Source organism: Galleria mellonella, unplaced genomic scaffold (assembly GCF_026898425.1).
Source record: "Galleria mellonella isolate WM207_F2 unplaced genomic scaffold, CSIRO_AGI_GalMel_v1 utg746, whole genome shotgun sequence".
NCBI classification, from domain to species: Eukaryota; Metazoa; Arthropoda; class Insecta; order Lepidoptera; family Pyralidae; genus Galleria; species Galleria mellonella.
This window is the reverse complement of record NW_026442148.1, coordinates 1331371-1343726: the sequence shown is the minus strand read 5'-3', so window position 1 is coordinate 1343726 and position 12356 is coordinate 1331371. Positions and strand designations below refer to the sequence as shown.

Here is a 12356-nt window from a genome sequence, read left to right as displayed (position 1 = left end):
CGGACCAATAAATGGAGTTTAACATTACGTTCGTCATACATCCTATCATAAAAGTCCAAAGGAACGATATTTTAACATTTTTAATATTTCCAAACGGCGTGTATTATGTAATTTTAACATCAAATTTGTTTCGTTTGGCTCCGAAATTTCGAAAAACATTTAAGTAGGTAAGCCTTCTGGATTCGTTTATTATAACCCGCCGATGTGAATATACCAGTCCGTTAATATTGCGCTTGCAGTGCGAGAGGCTTCTTGAACTCGGCGGGTTATGTAAAACAATTCCCGTTATGATAAGTAAGTAATGTGGGATTTTTAACACTTCTAGAGGCTCTTTTCGACGGATTCGAAACTTCAATTGTTACTTATTATTTGTAGAGTGCACAGTGTTTGTTTCTTGGACTTTCAATGACAATATCTGACAGTTTTTTTTTTATATAATATTGTATTTACTATTTTTTTAAATAGGAAAATATTTATCTTTTTGCCACAGCTAGTAGATAGTTATTAGTTTTTATAATTTCACTTCAGTCGCTATGCTTTGACCAATTTACTGGGTTTTGACCGTGAATTGACAGGGTACAGAGGAATAACACCTGAGTCCTCAGGAATGGCAACGCATGGGGGGTATCATTGGGCGAAACAGTATACTCTGTTATGCCCACGGCATTGCTCATGTCTATAGGCGACGGTTACCACTTTCCATCAGGTGGGCCGTCAGCTTGTTTGTCATTCTAAGTTGTATAAAAAAAAAAGTCTCGGAATCCTTTCCTTTTTATTACTTCGTTTACATTTACATCGATAAGTTTGTGCCTGAGTTTCTCTTTATTTCTTAATTAAGTGGGTATCTGTTTTTTTCATTCATTTATATCATCCTTTAACTGTCTACTGCGGAACATAAGCCTCTCCCTTGAGGGTTTCGCCAGAAGTTGCCATGCTTGGCAGGCGAATTGGCAACCCCAGTTAAGCTTTGGAGATGTTTGAAGAGAGACGCTGCTGCCCATCCCTCGCCTTCCTTTAGTTGCCTTTTACGACACCTACGGGAAAGGAAGGGGTGGCCTATTATATGCCGGGACTGCACGGCGAGAAAGTGGGTATCTGGGGGGAAGGAATTGTTAGCAATGTGGACTACCATTTTCATTGCTAGTAATATACTCTGGCAGGTCGACCTCCATGTGGTCCCATCTGGAAACCATTGTGTTGGATTTCAGATGTTTTCATCACGATGGGCTAACTGATCTAGCTTTTCATCGTTACCTATCATCCTTCACCGGTGCCTCGTCAACGTATACCGATAGCGCAGGTGGGGTTACCATTCCATTCTCATCCTCATTAATAAAAAGTGGGTATTTATATTGTATAGTAAAATATTTTAATAACGAGAGATATAATTGAAGTAGTCAACTTATACCAATAGCTTGATCAGTTTCAAGGTGATCTACTAAAATTGATTTCCATTACTCTAGGAGACGGTGTTGTAATTAATATATACTATGTGAGCTTTATTACAATGCGATTTTGAACACTATGCCTCTAAATATAAAGACTAATATGTAATTAAATTATTTAGATTTCAGTTGACAATTTAGGTACAAACTTATAATAGTAAGTAAATTATTTTTTTGTTCATAAATTTGAATTATTCTTATTCTTACTTCCTTACTAATATGTAACACATATTAATGTGTTAATAATAATAAATAATGTTTATTTAAGTAAACTTAATAATAAGCATTTTTAAATAGATATTAAATAATAATATATAAAATAATTACTAATTAATAACATTAATTAATAACTAATTAATTATATTAATTAATAACTAATTAATTATATTAATTAATAACTAATTAATTATATTAATTAATAACTAATTAATTATATTAAGTGAAATACTTTGCTGTATCTTATGTTGGTGATCCTATAAAGTAAATCGGTAAATGGGTAAATAGGTAGAGGCACTAGTGAGGGATGATAGGTGAGGACGAACAAACCTACATGCTAATCTCCATTATTAACAATCCCTTCTTCCCTCCCCTCGCCCCACTAATTCTCTATTCTGTACTTTTGTATTTTTTGCCATTAAATTCAGTGTGCTCCTGCATGTCTGTCTGTCCAGTTTTTATACCTGATGTAAGTTTATTTCAACGTGAATGGCCATTTCGATTTGTTTACCCACGTTATGTACTTTCAAAATCTACGCGTTAAAAATTTCGGGTTAAAGTTAGTGATTTATTTTTCAAAATTGTTAAATAAATTTAATACCTACTCTGTCTGATATTATTAAACTAGTAATTTTTATTAATATTATAAATATGAAAATATGCTTATTTGTTTGTTGCCTTGTTATGTATTCATTGGTTTACGTTTTAAGAATTAGTGAATTAAAATACGCACCATCTATGAAAACTTACTGAAAATGTATATTAAATTAGGTATTGATAATGCCATCTGTTGTCATTATTTATTACTTGTAATACTGCTACTCAATAACAGATGGCATTGCAACATATATAGTTATGACTAATCGATATTAGATGGCGCCACACGTACCACTTTGACCTTGCAAAGATCTTATCTAGCAAATTGGCGCAAAAGATAATTATCTAAACTGGACGGGAAACGATTCGGTATACTGCTTTAGATACGTCCAACCGTGTCATTAAGCTCTGATACACATCTTCATTAGCCGTTAGTGATTTTTATTTGCTTTTTTTTTTTCACAAACGAGCGCGCGAAAGGGCCTCAATCACTTCCATTACCATAGATACGTAACTGCGCATAGAAATATGTTTTATTAAATTGTCTATGACAAATTGTGTATCTATGTACAGTTTTAATTGAGGGAAAGGGCATTGCAATGTTAACAATTAAAATAACCGAGTTAGCCACAGCTGTTACAGACACTCGGCTATTTTGTTTAAATTGTTCTCAATCGTTTTCACATCACTCGATAAACAATAACAACGAATATTAACAGAGCAATTTGTTTTATTAAAATTTATGTTCGTTTTTTAATTATGATGGGAATTTAAAAAAATGATAATACCATGCCAGCAGTGAGGGATGATAGACGTTAAAATAGGTATGGTAATGCTGAAATTCAGCACGATGGTTTACAACGGGGACCATGTGGAGGTCGACCTCACAGAGTACATTGCTAGCAATGGAATTGTTAGAACCCATTACTAATAATCCCTTCCCCCCCCTTCCTCTACCTCCTTAGTAATTGATTAAGCCGTTTTTGTTTTGTATGGAATGAATGGTATGTATGGTAAGCCCGCCTGCGCTAATGGGATACGCTGGCGGAGCACCAGTGAAGGGTGATAGGTGAGAATGAAAACAGACCAGTTAGCCTATCATGATGTATTCATCAGGAATTAACCATGATAGTTTCCAGGGAGAATCGCGAGGCGGTCGACCTGGTTGAATATATTGCTAGCAATAGGATTCTCAGTCTCCATTACTAACAATCCCTTTCCGCCCACACCAGTGAGGGTTGATAGGTGAGAATGAAAAAGCAGGTCAGTTAGTCCATCGTGATGAATACACCTGGAATTCAGCACGGTGGTTTCCAGTGGGGACCATGTGGAGGTCGACCTGACAGGGTATATTGCTGGCAATGGAGCTGTCAGATCCTCATTCTCTAACATAGTCGATTCGTTAAGGCTCTATAAAATAATGAACAAACAAACAAACTCACTTTCACATTTTTTTTTTATACAACTTAGAATGGCAAACAAGCTGACGGCCCACCTGGTGGAAAGTGGTAACCGTCGCCTATAGACATGAGCAGTACCGTGGACATAACAGAGTATACTGTTTCGCCCATGATACCCCCCATGCGTTGATAACATTTATAATATTACTAAAAATTAGTTGCAGTAGACGGCTCAACTTGATTATGAGAACTCAGCCTCGCCGAGACGCTGAGTTCTCTCAGACGTACAGAGTGACTCGTACAAATGTTTAATTAAAGCGCCTCCGTCCGTTCTCCGCGTTATCTTTGTTTTACGACTACAAAGTCTTATTTTCCCCCCGTTTTTCTGCGCTAATGGTCTGCACTGTGCTGCGTTTAGACGCTACTTGTCCACTAGAACGGAAAGTAGCGAATATAAGTAAGTAATACATACGTATATATACATATCTGTCACGCCTGTCCCCCGTTAGGGTAGGCAGAAACAATGGAACGCCAAATGCTTCGATTCAAACAGACCTCTTTCGCTTCCTCCACATTCATCAATCTTTTCATACACGCTCGCCGGTTACGGGTACTTTTAATTTGGCCCTTCTTCAGCACGTCGCCTATTTGGTAAGATATATATAGTTATATCTATATATTTCAGTTACAATATCTATATACTGGTCCAATAATGAGTATGTTAAAAGTGTGTTATCCAAAAAAAAAAAAAATATTGGACAACAGACTTTTAACATATTCGAAAATAAAATCCGACCAATTTGGGCGATATCGAAATGGGTGACAACCTTTTTCCGCCGGGGAAGAAGGGTTTGTCGTAATGCGGATTATCAGTTCCATTGCTAATAATATACCCTAACAGGTCGACCTCTTTGTGGTCTTCCCTGGAAACCATCGTGCTGAATTTCAAGTGTATTCATCACGATCGGCTAACTGAACTGCCTTTTTATCCTCACCTATCATCTATCACTGGTACCCCGCCAGCGTATATTGAGTTCTTTTAAACATTGATGGCGGAAAAAGGTTTTTTTTAATGGATGATAATGGAATGGAAACCTCATCCGCGCTATCGGTATACACCGGCGGGGCACCAGTGAAGGAAGGTAGGTGAGGATTAAGTAGGTCAGTTAGCCCATCGTGACGAATTCAACAAGAATTGTTCACGATGGTTTCTAGGGGAAACCACGTGAAAGGTCGACCTAATAAGACATTTTGCTAGCAATGTGGCTGTCAAATTTCATTGCTAACAATCCCCCCCCTCCCCCCGTTATCCGTATTACCCATGTTTAACAGCGAACTCATGATAGTTTGAGGTTCTGTTCAACTAAAATGCTTATTAATATTAAAATATTAATAATTTACATATTTCGTTGGCTTTCCCGCGTGACTCAGTAACTACATAAAATATATATGCTTAGTTAAGTCATAAGCTATACGTGTACCAATTTTTTTTCATACCCGTTAAGTAAATGTAAAGTATCACATACAATCCCAAGAGGTTTAAGTGGTACTAAAAAATCCAATTTTTTTTAATGTATTTATGCATGATAATTAAATAAATAAAAAAAAGAAAAAGTAGTTTTTGCGTGAAAAATTAACAAACATCCATCTATCCTTACAAACTTTTGCATTTAGAAATGTGACGGGGATTAATTGGATAGGAATAGGATGTTAAAGTGTTTTGTTTGTTACTCCTTGGTAGGTATATTTAAGGTTTAACCAATCTCTATAAAATTTCGTATATAATGTGCATATGTCTGAAGTGGAGACTGGCATAACTACTTTTTCTGGTCTGTGAGTATATTCCAAGTCACACAGACGAAGTCGTGGGTAAAAGTTAGTTTAAGGATTAATCATCAGAGGAAAATTTCGTAGATAAGTCAATTGGTTTAGTAATAATGTATTGAGTATTTTGGTACGCATTAAAAAATAATCGATCGAAAATAATCGAATACTCGAGTCTGAGAGGAGAGAAGGACTTAAAAAGACACGGATGTATTGTGTGAGGGACGATATGGCCAGAATGGGAGTGAATGCGGAAACGACTGGGGATAGAGAAGAATGGAAGAGGAAAACATATTACGCCGACCCCAAATGATAGTTGGGATAAGGGTAGGAAGATGATGATGATGACTCGGTCTGAGCGCTCGCAATTGATAAATACAACAAGCTTGAGTATTTTTCAATTGTTTTATTACACTTAATTTAATGAAAAGATTAAATGAAATATTCAGTTATTTAATACAGCATTTCCTTTGGTAAATAATGAAAAAATAAAATAAATTGAAACATAAAAAGTAATGGGATTCTCAGTCCCCCCCCCCCCAAAAAAATGGTTAGGTAGGTATGTGCGATATTGCAATGGGTAGTCATTAACGTTTTAGAAAAACTCAATATATAGATATCGGATATTGTCAATATCTAGTAACCATTAACTATATTTCCATTGACTTGCTCATGTAACTGGTGCATTTAAACGCAGCATCCGTCTTAAAGGCACTTACATTTAAAAATGTTGACTAATTAAAAAAACTCCCTCTGTTGAGTGGATTTTTTTATTTCCGCCATCCGCCACCCCCTAGGGGGGGGAGTAAGGTGAGAACGTTTAAACTGTGGGGCGTTTAAGTTACCTATAGACATTGTTAGGTGTCTCATTCATGTTGCATCTTGTAGGTATCTATTGTACAATACGATTGAATGCAATGACGATTCGCTCACCCGTCATACTCGTGGACGGGTGTAACTTGTGAATGTATTATGTTTTAATAAGTTTTTTTTATACGACTTAGAATGGGAAACAAGCTGACGGCCCACCTGATGGAAAGTGGTAACCGTCGCCTATAGACATGAGCAGTACCATGGACATAACAGAGTATACTGTTTCGCCCATGATACCCCCATTCCTGAGGACTCATGTGTTATTCCTCTGTACCCTGTAAATTCACGCCATATCCCACCCGTCAAACCAAAACACAGCCATGCAAACACAACTGTTTCACGGTTGAAACACGAATTGGAAAGAGGTACCCAAGCAATCGACTTTTGTACAAAGTCTCTCTCTAGTTGTGCGTGGAAGAAAGTGCCTTGAAAAACGCACGGTGGAAGACCGCCACTCGTCCAGATGGTTGGGATGAAACTTTGGTTTGTGGCGGGTTGTACGGTGGTGAAAATCAGCAGCGGGTATCAATTCGAACGATTCCTCAGAGCACGAATTAACAATTGGCTTCTTGAAAAAAATATTTATTTATTTAAACTTCAATGCATAGTTATATACTTACTTAATATAAGTGTACATATGGCGGATTTAACACCTGATGGCGTTCTCTACCAGTCAACCATCAGATAATTAAGTAGGCGGTGCATTTACTATGTTTTTATTCAATAAAAGAATTTCTATTAAAATATTTTGACATTTTCATTATTAAAAAAAAAAAAAAAAATTATCCTGTACAATTTTTTTTAAATTTTACATACTATTTGATAAAGGTATTTAACGGTTACCACTTTCCATCAGGTGGGCCGTCAGCTTGTTTGCCATTCTAAGTCGAATAAAATAAAAAATTAAAATATTAAAACATCGATATAATTTGATGTCATAATATTTCTCAAATATCTGCACTTTATGTTACTGTATTTCACTTGAATTTATTTATTTATTTTATTTCAATAGGTACACATTACAGGGAATTAACATTGTACCGTATAAATTATATTAATTTACACGGTACAATAGATAGATAGATACTCTTTATTGTTTCCTCCAAAAGATTACAATAGTAAACTTATTATAAATATAAACAATTACAAGAAATAATCACATTGAGAAAACAATGATGTTTCGTTCAAGATAACCTTCTAAAAACGGGGAGAAAGGGATCGTTAGCAATGGAGTTTGGCAGCCTCATTGCTAGCAATATTAGGTCGACCTCCACGTGACTCCCCTTGGAAATCATCGTGAACAATTCTTGTTGAATTCGTCACGATGGGCTAACTGGCCTGCTTTCATCCTCACCCATCATCCTTCATTGGTGCCCCGCCGGTGTATACCGATAGCGCAGGCGGGGTTACCATACCATTATTAGATATTTATTAAAAAAAAAAACCTAAAAATATAGTAAACAAGTATGAATTACTTAACTGTCATTGTACTTATATTGTTATGTTTGTGGTACAATAAAGAGTTAAATAAATAAATAAATATTTTCCATGTACAGACGTTGCTTAGGAACAATTTTATTGTATTAGTAAATTTAGATTTTAAAGATTGACAAATTACTGTTTTTTTATTTATTTATTTATTTATTTAACACTTTATTGCATCAACATGACAGGATTTGTTGAACAATTTTCAATACGTATAGTGTAGTACAAAAGGCGGTCTTATTGCTAAGCAATCTCTTCCAGACAACCTTTGGGTAGAAGGAATTAAAGCATAAATAGGTAGGTGGCGCGTTAAAAAAAAAATTTATCTGTAAAAAATAAATATCTGTGACAGCATAGTCATATACACATACATAAATAAACACATACATCCAAATATATACATATATATACATACACATACATATATAAATATATATATACATACATATATATTGTTTTTATTTTAATATTTCTCAAACACAAAGCATGCTGTGGATGCCTCTAAATGCGAGAACAGTTATGTCTAATCCACAAGTGTATTGTATTGAAACACTTTGCTGTATCTTATGTTGGTGATCCTATATCCTAAATAAATTAGAAATATGACTATGGCTAAATCAACAACTAATAATACGAGATACTACAAACAACTACGAGATAATACAAATCAATGATCACATTTTACATAAAATCCCTGTCTCTTGTAAAATATGTAGCTAGCGTGAAAGTCTGAAAGTTTATAATGCTAGGAGTACGGGTTCAAATCTCGCCCGTATGGTATTTTATATTTCTATAATATTTCAAAATATTTTTATCGTTAAAAAAGGAAACAATTTTTTATCTATGTCATTTTTAATACTTTATGCTTCAATATATTCTAAATGATATTTACATATTTTGTATTTAGAATATCAATCTATAAAAGAGAATAAATAAATATTATTTAATAAAAAAAAAAAAATACATCCCTATCTAGATTGAATTTAAAAAATATAGTACCTACTGAAGATTAGGCAGAATGGTTATTGGCCTTAGCCCGTTCCTAATGGAACAAACCTTATTAACAAAAAAAAAATTAAAAATATAGTCAAAAAAAAAAACAAGAATTAATAATAAACCTGTCAGAATTAAGACGAAAACTACGTCACAAATAAAACGAACCGTCACCGCGTACAATGATGAAATGACAACTTTACTTATATTTAAATACAACAAACAAACAAACGTTATACTTAATAAACTGCCGAACGTGAAAATAAGACTAAGTATTCCTGTATAAATAGGTGTATGGAAAAAAGGCGCTCCGCCCTCCGATGGGTATGCTCAAGCCACGCCTACGGTAGTGGGGGGTGGGCAGCCTTATTTGCCAGTCGGTACAGGCATTCGCGGATCGCGTACCATGTTTCAGTTGATATCAATAAGCTTTCTTTAATTAAACACCTGTCAAAATTGAATTTTTCTAACCTCGAGTTCGCGCTTCGTCGACTTTCCCGCGGAAATTTGACAGGTGACGTGTAGTTTTTTTTTTTTAACAAAGTTTTCCGTCTGTGGTGCCAGTGCAGTGAGAAACGGATAGTTTAATTGTTCGTTTTGTATAATTAAATAATGTTGTGTTGTTGTGGAAATGTCATCGGATATGTGTGAAAAGGTAGGTTTTACGAGTTTTGTTTTTATAAATTGTTGCAGCCGTAATTTTATTTTTTATAAATGACTTTATAAGATAGCTACTCTATATAGTATACTATACGGAAGTATAGGAACGGAATAATAATTAAATAGGTTTGCCATGTATAAAAAAAGTAATTGAAATTCAATTATGTATTAAAATTATTCAATGCATAAAAAATACTTAATAACTAGATAGTAAGACAGAGATAAGGGAGAATGGTATCATGTTAGAAAAAAAAAATATTAAAGATTATGTTCCACAAACAAAATCGACTTTAATTGTTACAAAACCAGTTGTATCGATTTAAAAATTGAATTACTGAACGAATTTTGAAAAAAAATGCTACGAGATCAATCTATAAATGCCTACATTCCTTCAAATGAAAAGGGATTTTTTAAAATCTTTTGTTTATAACTAACGTTATGAGGTAGCAAATATAAAAAAAAATACAATCGAATTGAGGACTTCCTTTTTTTAAGTCGGTCGAAAGTCACACTGCTTTCTGTTAGGTGGATACATACCTATCTAAGTTTATTTTTGCATTTTAAAATTTTATGGAATCTTTATTAGCGTTGTTAAATTAACTTTTTTTTTAATTTTTGTTATAATTGTTAATATATGATTTTTTTTAACCCCTGTGTGGGTGTAGTTGCATATTTCTGTAGAATAAAGTTTCTTTCTTTCTTTCTTTTAAAAGAAAATATTTGGAGTTAATAAGAATAGAAAAATGAGGAATTTTCAAATTTGGTTGTATGTCTTTATGTTTGTTAACTCAGAATTCCGATTGTAAATCATTTTAAAAAGTTATTTTTTTTTTTATTTGGAAGAATATTCATTTTGAAATCGGTTCTATAAATATTCACTCGCCTAATCAAAATCGGTTGAGCATTTTGGTTTTCAAACGACTTCAAAATGAAAGCGTCTCTTAATCCGATTGTATTTTTTTTTATATTTGTCACTTCATAACTCCGTTAGTTTACCAGAGGGAGATTTTGTATAAAAGTCGATTGCTTGGGTACCTTTGTCCCATTCGTGTTTCAACCGTGAAGCAGCTGTGTTTGCATGGCTGTGTTTCCGTTTGAAAGGTGGAATATGGCGTGAATTTACTGGGTACAGAGGAATAACACCCGAGTCCTCAGGAATGGCAACGCATGGGGGTATCACGGGCGAAACAGTACACTCTGTTATGTCCATGGTACTGCTCATGTCTATAGGTGACGGTTACCACTTTCCATCAGGTGGGCCGTCGGCTTGTTTGCCATCCTAAATTGCATAAAAAAATGAAATATATTACTAAAGTTGTAATCGAATTAAGAAATTAGTAATTACTAATTATTCGAATAACAAAATTATTCGGATTCGCTCACCACTACTGTTTATTTATACTATCTATTATTATAAAGATTATAAAGACCACGGGGAGGTCGACCTGACAGGGTATATTGTTAGCAATGGGGCTGGTAGTCCGCTATTACTTACTTACCAACAATCCCTTCCCCCCCTCTGTTCGTTTCCGCTCTATTATTTAGTAATGTAATTAAAAAGTCAAAGATTAACTAAATAAGGCAAATAAGGAAATTAGTGTAAGGCAGTGTAAGGCAACAATCGCTCGCGAGCTACATGAATTTCTGTAAGTTAATTTAAAATTACAATTGTAAAGCTAGATTGAAACTAATTAATAGGTAGCTAAGGTATATATTAAACACTATAAGGCACATTTGATGTTTAATTAATTAATTAATAAATAAAACAAGCCTTTTTAAAAACGAGCATTTACAGACTTCGGAATTAATCAAGCCAGTTTAAATATGAGATTCAAAGATTTAGATTCTGAACTATTTTCACTATTCACTGTTTTTGGTTCAGATAAGTACATTGTCTGAATCAAAAATAGTGTTATTTATGTGTTAATTTATTTACAATATTTAATAAATAATAATTTAGATTATTTATTTATTTATTTTACACACCAGTTGTAAGAATATGACAGAGGTAATCAAATGTACAGTGGCGAGCTTAACTCTGATAGAGTTCTCTTCCAGCGACACCCAAAGTGGAAAGGAGCATCAATGTCAGCGGATACAGCAGTGTACAATATTGTGACAATTTTTAAACAAACTAGACAATATTTAGATTATATATATATATATATATATATATATACTATATATATACTATCTGACCCGGCAAACGTTGTTTTACCATATACATTATTTTTAGAACTATATATGAAAATGTATCGTACTACAATTATTATATTCGATTGTCATCTTGCAACCATATTGCAGAATATAAAAATCGCGATTAAAAAATAGGGGTTGAACGTAAAACGGTAAAAATTTGAGGTTGTATGTATTTTTCAATGCTAAATCATAATAAAATAAAAATGGAAAAATTTGTCAAAAAAATAAAAAAAAAATTTTTTGGGGAGGGTCACCCTTATCATTGAGGAGTATGAAAAATAGATGTTGGCCGATTCTCAGACCTACCCGATACGCACACAAAATTTCATAAAAATCGGTAAAGCCGTTTCGGAGGAGTTTGGTAACAAACACCGCGACACGAGAATTTTATATAAAGGATTTCATCAACTGTGTGAGCTTTACAGTCTCCCAATACGTTCACTCAGGAAAACAGTACAGTAATACATATGTATAATTAAATGGAGTAACATTACATTTAAATCACATAACAATAATGACATATATATCTTAAATCTCTGAACACAAACACTATGTGGTCATCCGACGAAACTCCAGCAAGTTGGAGGCAAACACGTCCAATCGTGGACTACCTATATCTAATATATAAAATTCTCGTGTCGCGGTGTTTGTTGCCAAACTCCTT

At 34.0% G+C, this 12356-nt stretch overlaps 1 protein-coding gene across 1 annotated transcript in view; it reads left to right on the top strand.

Moving 5' to 3' along the window:
• The first annotated feature begins 9192 nt into the window (after nt 1–9192).
• LOC113516321 (homeobox protein invected-like) overlaps nt 9193–12356 on the top strand; it is a 91936-nt gene continuing 88772 nt past the window's right edge. The window contains exon 1 of the mRNA XM_052901102.1: nt 9193–9488. The gene's annotated coding sequence lies outside the window, so the exon portion shown is untranslated. The remainder of the gene's footprint in view (nt 9489–12356) is intronic.